We start from the raw sequence: 8632 nt of genomic DNA on the forward strand, positions 1-8632 counted from the left end.
GAATAGCTCTACAAACTTATATTTTTAAAGTTCTTTTCTTAATATTATTTCAGAAATGTGATTACCGTTGTCTACACTGTCACACTGGTCATCATCTGAATGGACATGTAATATAACATGTTATTCTTATTTACTTTGCAGCTCAGACCATGGTTCATTTAAAGTTACTCGGATTTTGCTATATTAGAAACAAAGCTACTGCAACTTAATTTTTTTTTTTTTTTTTACTTTTTAGTACTATTGGGGATTAAAACCAGAAACTTGCACCTTCTGGGCAAGCACTTCATGACTGAAAAGCTTTTTGGGACCAGAATAGTTTTCTTCCCCTGAATTATTTCCTTGAAGCAAATTAACAAGAATGGGATTAAGGACTCAATGAGTATGAATTTATGACTCTTCATTTACCTTTGTATTATTAGCCTAAAAAACTACCCAGGCCTATTTACTCACAACCCATCATGCATTTACTACTTTGTTCCCTCATCCATTCATCCACCCAGCCTCCCACCTACCCACCCATCATCCATGTGCCCATCCATCCATGCATCCATCTAGCTGTCCACCCATGCAATGTAGTCTGCTTTTCCTCCATGCCTTAAATACACTAGAGAGGTTCCAACAGGAGTGTGTACTCTGGTATATGGACGGATGTGGGCATGGTGGGGACTCCCTGCCCGCCATCCCTTTTGCCAAAGGGCTTCTCTTAGACCAGCCTCTGAGCTCCATGTTCCCAGGCTCTGCCCCACCTTGCTGGCCTTGGCTGACTGCCTTTTTGATGCTGGGAGGCCTAGCTCCCGAGGTTCCCTTTGCTGATTTTGGAAGGCCTGGACATTTGTCTGTAGCCACTGGTTGGTTCCAGCTGGTTCCCCAGAGCGGAGGGTCTGTGCTGGTGGAGGGTCTGTGCTGGAGACAGTAGGTCTGGATTAGGGGAGGTTGAGTCCCTGGAGGAGAGAGCGAGAGCACTGTAGCTCTGGGACGACCTTGAGGGCCAGTGGCCTGTTGTGGAGAATTGACTGGAACCAGCTTGGCCATGGGCTCCTCTCAAGGCCCTGGAAGGTCAAAGGATGTTTCTAAGGTGCTTTTCTCCTGCCTCCATCCAGTCTGTGATCCACCAACCCCAGCTTGTCACAGTGTGTCTTTTTGGAGGACATTGGGAAACTCTCCCAAGGACTCTTTCTCCAAGAGAATCTTGGAATGGGGTTTTTGAAATTTTTTTTAAAAAACCTATTTCACTATTAATAAATAAAATATTGCTGTGGTAAAATATACAGATAATTAAAAATCATCTCTGATTCCACCATCTAGCAGTACCCACCCTAACACAGGATGGAGCCCCTCAAGGGGCTCTGTGTGGCTAAGGCACAGGGGCTTATCTGGGTCAGGAGAAGAGCCTGTGACATGTGGGTTAGGGCCAGATTGCTCCGTGACTCCTGAAGCCATGTGGAAAGAAACCGTGAGAAAGAGACCTGGGATCAGAACCTGGCGCTGGCCACTTCCTACCTGTGCGAACTTGGGTAAGTTACTCAATGTCTCTGAACATTACTTACTCACCTGTAAATAGGGAACAGTCACTTTTCGTAGTAGGATTAAGTTAGAGCGAGTGTGTAGGTGACTGACAGGTGTTAGAAGCTGCTTGGGAGTTGCCAGTACCTCCCAGGCACTTTGTCCCATGCAGCCATATTTTAAGCAGCAGGGACAACATTTATTTCTTATGACTGATGAAGTGACTCTTTGAGAAGCGTTTGCAAGTTCACAGAACCCAGCACTGGTGAGGGTGTGTGAGTGGGTGGCTGCTGGAGGTGGGGAGTTTCATTGGCGCAATTTTTTCCTGGAGAGCAGTGGTGTATTATGTGCCAAGAAATTTTAAAAACAGCCCCAGTGCCTCCTCTTTAGCCCAGTCACGCTCCTGTAACTGAGCTGCGGGGAGCTCGGTCAAGGTGCACACAGTGATGTTCATTCATGGCGCTGCTTTCAATGCAAACATGACAGATGAGCTCATGTCCACAGCAAGGCACATGCATCTAACTCTGGCAGGGCTTCTGCAGAGCCACAGCCCAGAGCACAGTAAACAGGACCAGCAGCAGCATGTCTCAGCGATGCAAATCTAGAAGTTTGAGATACATTTTTGTGTGGAAATCACAAGTTCCAAGTGACAAACGAGGCACTGTACAGTGATCTTTCTTTCTCTTCTTTCACTCTCTTTCTTTCTTTCTTTCTTTCTTTCTTTCTTTCTTTCTTTCTTTCTTTCTTTCCTTCCTTCCTTCCTTCCTTCCTTCCTTCCTTCCTTCCTTTCTCTTTCTTTTTTGAGACAGGGTCTTGCTATGTAGTCCAGGCTGGGCTCAAACTCACAGTGATTCTCCTGCCTCAGCCTCCTGAGTGCTGGGATTACAGGTGTGTGCCACCACATCCAGCTGAGATTTCATATTTATAAGAATGTATGTGTGTGTGTGTGTGTGTGTGTGTGTGTGTGTGTATATATATATATATATCCACATTTATACAGAAAATGTTCTGGAAGGCTTCTGAGGCCCATTTCCCTGGCTTAAAAGACATCCTCAGTTCCTTACACTAAGGCCTCTTAAGCCAGCTGCAGGGGCCCTTGAGCTAGTACTCAAACACCCCAAAACCGATTAGGGGAGAAACAAGCCTCTCCAATGGCAGCATCTGTCCTCCATAGAGCACCACACATTAGGTCCAAACACAGTTTACCCAGTTTACCTCCCAACTTAGTTTACCCAGGATAGGGGAGACTGTCTTTTTCTTTTTGGTACCGGGGATTGAACTCAGGACCTTGCGCTTTTGAGGCAGGAGGCAGGAGCCAGAACCACTGAGCTAAATCCCGGGCCCCTTGGGGGGGCTTTCTTACCCTGGTAAGCCAAGGGGTTTAGGCTTCCACAGAGGCAGGAGAAATAAAGGTGGCAGCCAGCTCTTTACCTGAGCTGTATAGGGCTCAGATTAGCCCCTGAGGTGGCCACACCTGTCAGGACTCATTGGGTCCCTAGGAGCACCCTTCTTTGCCACCCCTGTGCCAAGAGGACAGAGGTCCCAATCACATGTCACTTTCTTCAGGAGCTCAGCCCAGGGGGGAAACAGACAAAGCAGCCTCCCCGTGACCAGAAGGAGGAGAGGAAGGTGACTCAGAGGGGAGGAGGCTCTCCTGGGCTCTGTGGGCAGCAGCTTTGCTCTCTTATACAGCTGTCTCTGTTTTCCAGTCCCAAAGGGAAGGGAATGGTCCAGGGGCCCCTCACTTCTCATGGGCACTGGTCAGGAGGACTGTCGGGCAGAGGCTGGAATCTTAGTCCTAATTCCCATTTTCTGTGTCTCCTCCCTACTCCTCCCTGGGAGAGGCAGCAGGGCACTCCATATACTCCAGGCCCCAAAGTTCCTATGGGTGTAGCAAGGTAATTGTTGGGGAGATGGCTGTTCCTGGGACCTGGGGTGAGATGGGGCACTGGGTGGACCAGTCCTGAATCCCCACCACAGCCACTAAGGGATGATTCCAGCCTGCAGATGATGCCTGCCCAGCCCTGTGTCTTGCAGACACAGGTTGTGATGGAAGGACCGTCATTTTTGTCCCAGTGTTAGGAAATAGCAATCTCTGAGGTACACACTGCCCTGCATGCCCTTGGGGTGGGGCCCAAGCATGGCTCACATCCCCAGCGTGAGGTAGGAAAGTGTCTGCGAGGATTGTCACACAGTGCAGGTGACTCATTGCCTGTGACTCACAGGCCTGTGGGTCCTGAGGTCCTGCCGCAAGGGCAGATGTCTCATTGTCCTTCACATCCTGGGAGGTGGAAGCTCTCCCTAGCCCAGCCTCCCCCTCCAACCCAGCAAGGGCAGCTCGTTCATTTAGGAGGAGAGCAGACCCACCAGTCTGTGAAACAGGGGTGGCGTCGGGTCCTTGTTTTATGAACAGATGTACCAAGCATGTATTTCAACTCAGCCCTCTAAGTAGGCACGCAGACAGGGGATTCTTTCCCCAAATCCAACCTCCTGGCATCTCTCTTCAGGAATCTGTGATTGTGCAAAGTGAGGTTGGAGGATTGGGGATGAGGAATATTCTTCGGGGAGCAGAAATTTCCAGTTACAAGTTTGTAAGGAAGGCCTAGGACAGCTGGGGCCACATTTGGTACAGTGGCATTGGCAAACCACTGATGTCACCTTTGTCCCCTCCAGGTCTCCCTCACCTTCTGCCTCCCCTGGTCCTGGCTTAGGGCTGGAGATTTATAGATAGGCTGCCGTGGTCTGTTCAGGAACCTGATCCTCTCCTGCCGTGCCTCAGAAAATTGCTGTGAACCCTGAGATTTCTTCCCTGCCGAGAAGGTTCCTCTCACATTCCTGGGAACACTGTGAAGATGATGTAGGGTCGGGGAGGCAAGAGGAAGCCAGGCGCCGGGGAGCTGAGATTCACATGTGGCTGTGCCGAGAGGAGTGAGTCTTGGAATCTCTGAATCTTCCGGTGGCCGTGGGGGTGGGGGTGGGTTGGCCACTAGGGGCCTGGCTTCTGTTTGGAGAAGATGTTGGTCCGTTTTGGAGCAGGCTTAGACATTCTGGTCAGCAGCCACTGTGGTTCTGGACAAGGTGGCGGCTGGCATTCTGGTACTCCTTGACCTGAGTTCTAGCCCAAGTGCACATGGGCCTGTGTCGCCCTTTTCCATGGCGTCTACACAGGGAGCTTTATGGCTGCTTGTGTGTGTGGGGGTGCTGTGGGGTTACATTTGTATACTGAGACTGCGGCCTTTGGGCAGTGTCCAGACGGGGTCGTGAGCCTTCTCGCCAAGGCCTGAAATGACAGAATGTATTCAGCAGTGCTTGGACTGAGACCCAGAGGCACAGGAGGGCAGTGCCATCGCTGGGAGAAGAACCACTGAGGGTGTGGAGGGAGATGAAAGATGTGGGCTTGGCCGGCTGCCCAGGTGGAAGGGACTGTGTGTTGGGGTGGTGCCTATTATATAAGAAAGAACTGTAGGGCTGGGAGTTCAGGACTGTCCTGACTTTGAGTCAGGGGACATGGCCCAGGATGGCCTGCAGGGTGTCCTCTGCCCTGTGGTGACGTGGGTGAACTGACCACCAGCAGCTAGATGAGCCCATCCAGAGCAACTAGACGTAAGAGTGAGAAGGCATCTGTGTATGCAGCAAGGATAGCAACCAAAGACCAGGGCATGGGGAATGCTTAGCAATAGGAACTCTGTGGGGAAGATTGTACTTCCTACTAGTCTTAGCAGGTGAGGACCAAAGGTCTCTATAATTTGAAAGAAAATGAAAAGGCATTATGGACTTTGTATCTCCAGCTCATCAAGGGACATGCTGGTTGCTCACACAGTGTATCAGCTAGGAAAGGCTCCGTTATGCCACAGTGACAAGCAGCTCCAAAAATCTTGGTCATTTAAAACTACAAAGGTTTACTTTTTGGTTGTAATTACTTGTCCATCACAGATCTGCAGGGGTTCAGCCTGTCTTAGCTAGTAAAGGAGTCAGGAGACATTGTTTGGAACTTGGACAGTCGTTATAGGAAAGTGTAGTCAGATAGTCTCCAATTCACCATAGTTTTATTTAGGACTTTTCAAATTTACAGTGAGCAAAACCGGTACACATTGAGGAGAAACTATACCTGGAATGTGGGATCTGTCTCTTCTGCTGGGCAGTGATACACAGTACGATCCTCTTCCAGTGACGGCAGCTTTCAGCTCATGGTGTGATCATGAGGGAACAGTGACACTCTGCAGCATAGTGTTCGGTTGGCTGTGTGTTGGGTAGGTTTTTGACTTATGATATTTTCAGGGTACCATGGGTCTCATGGGATATAACCTCTTCCTGAGTCAAGGAGGATCTGTACTGACTTTGAAGGTATCTACCTGGAAGAGACACTTCTCATTTCCACGCAAGGGAAGTCACATGGCCCCAGCTAAGCTCCAGTGGGTGAGAAGTAACCTTTCCAACTGTCCAAGAGAGAGGGCCAGAGTACTGCGGACAGCTCTACCGACAACTGCACTCAACCAGTGGACATGCCCATGTGGCAGGTTTCTGGCACAGATCTTGGGCCTCAGGAATTCTGAGACGGGAGATAGCATCACAGCTCGCTTTCTGGAGGAGATGAGGTCAGAAGTCAGCCTTCAAGGACAGCCCAGCATCAGGTCTGAATTTACCTGGGAGAAACAGACAGAGGGGGATCAAGTCTTAGGTGGCCCAGCCAGCAAAAGCACCAATTGAGGGTCTGTCCATACAGTCCTCCACTGAGAGGAATCTGGAGAAAGGAAGACAGGGCCCATACGTGGATGTCTCAGGGTGTGGGAGTATGGAGTTCTTACTCTTAGGCATCCCTGCTCTGAAAGGGAACATGGGACCCCCACTCCTGTTGCTGATTGTTCATCACAGCAGGAACCCTGGCGGAGGGTGGTGGAGGAGTCTGGTGGCAGGAGTTAGGGGACTTCTCAGTCCTCCCAGAGGAGCCTTACACCGGCCCTACCTGACTGCCAGGAACCCTTTGTGGAATAACAAGAGTGCTAAGAAACAAAACCAATGTTAATAATAGATCACTGGAAAACCTGGGCCTGCACTGAAAGTCAAGGCCCCAAGGGTGGCCTAAAGATGGGAATTCTCTTTTCTCCCAGAGATGGTTGTGGGAGCCAGTGGTCAGATAATGGGCATTTCCTGCAAGGCCAGCTCCTGGGAAGGAGGCAGGAGCCACAGAGGGGGAATGGAGGAGAGTGGTGGGGCTGCTGGGCGGGGTGGAGGTGCAGCAGGGTGCAGAGGGAGCAAGTTGGCACGGGAAGGAAATAGTGCACAGCGCCTCCTGGGGTGGAGGTGATGGCAGAGGGCCCCATAGTCCATCCCAGGGTGTTCTGGTGCCCAATGAGGACTTGGGGGACAGTTGGACTTGCAGTGAGGTATGCAGGTTTCAGACACACAGGGACAGACAAAGGACAAAGTGAGGACACCACAACCGGAGCCCAGGCCCAGCCCTCTGCCCCATGCTTAGGCTCACAAACCTCCAACCTCGTGGGAGCTGACTTGGGGTGCGGGTGCTGTTGGGGCTGGGAAGGTGGGCAGGGGAGAGGGACTTTCACAGGAGCACAGCGACCGGCCCCAGGGTCTTGCAGTGAGCTGTGTGATCCCTCTGCTGACCAGGCAGGGCTGGGCTCCCCTCCCCAGAGCTGTGAGTTCCAGAGCAGGAGAGTGTGCGGGAGACTTCCATAGTGTGAGGATGGGGGACCAAAATGGCTTCTATCTGCAGAACTGTGCCCGCCTTCTCTGCCCAGCCAGCACAGACACAGCTGGGGAGGGGTGGGAGTGCTGGCTGGGGTCACCTGATGAGACCCCCAGGTGGGTCAAGGTCAGGACTCTGGAGCTCAGGTTCAAAAGCAGGTGAGGGCGCAAGGTAACAATCCTGGCTGCTCCTTCCCTAGCACTCTGTCCTGCTCTAATCCGCCTCACCTCCCAGCAGGTCCTCACACCACCCGGTGGTTTCTGTTCCCATTGTACAGATAGTGCTGGGCACAGAGAGGGGAAGAAACTTGCTTCAGGTCACAAAGTGGAGAGGAAGCCACTTGGTTTAACTCAGACCGCCCAGCCCATGGGCTGTGCTCCAGTATGGACAGGACCAAGTAGAGCTACCAAGTTCTGAACTCTCGGAGAGCTGCCCAACTCTGGACTGGGCACACTGGGGGCTCTGGGATCTGGGCCACAGCTCTGGGCACAGAGGGTGGGTGGGGGGAGGCTGGCTGGGGAGAGAGGAGGGTGTCCAAGGTGGAGAGGCAGCAGAGCAGGCTCAGGGTGCTGAGGGATGGACAGAGCATGAAAGAGAGGAAGAAGAGAGGGAAGGAGAGGAGAAGGAGAGGGAAGAAGAGAGGAAGGAAGGAGAGAGAGGGCTTTCCACACAGTGCAGGGCCAGACAGAAAGAACTGCAAAGGTCCCCTTTGGTCTGTAAACATAAAAGTGGAGCCTGGTGGGGCAGAAGCCATGTCCTGCAGGTGGAGCACTTTGCCAAAACCCCTTGGGTGAGGGGGGAAGAGGTGGGTGTGGGGCTGCCCCTGACAGATGTCTGCTGGGTTCCTGAGACAGAGTCAGAGGCCTCTGAACAAGCTGTGAATTCCAAAGGAGAAAAAAAATGGAGGAGAAAAAAATGGAGTGACTGCCTGGAGTGGGGACTCTGGTAGGTTCTGGCCATCGAGGTGCCTCCTTCAGGACTGGGCTGCCACTCTGTCCCAGAGGGGCATTGTGAACTGGGCCACGCAGGTCCAGAGGTGGCTCCAGGACTGGCCCTGCCTTGCTAGCCTTGGCCTAGGTGGCCCTGGCCTCCCCAGTACCGCTGACATTTGGGGCTGAAGATCCCCTCCTGTGGGGGTCTGATCTGTACACTGGAGGTGTCCCCCACCACAACACCCACATGCCTCAGGACTGTGCCAGAGTTGCCCTCTGTTGAGAGCCGCAGGTCTGAAGGGAGGCAGCAGGGCAGGAGGAGCCCCAGGACCAGAAGGGGCAAGCCTGGAGGGCCTCTGGGTGGTGTCCTGTTTCTTGTAGGGGAAATGAAGCTGCAGGCCTTTGAGATGGAGGAAGGAGGGGAGGGTGTCTGACGCTCAGGTTAGGTGTGCTGGGGCTCACAGACTCTCGGATCACGACAGTGCTAGGAGGA

This window comes from Heterocephalus glaber, unplaced genomic scaffold, assembly GCF_053883595.1.
Source record: "Heterocephalus glaber isolate CG9 unplaced genomic scaffold, H.glaber_assembly_v1.0 deba00001457, whole genome shotgun sequence".
NCBI lineage: Eukaryota > Metazoa > Chordata > Mammalia > Rodentia > Bathyergidae > Heterocephalus > Heterocephalus glaber.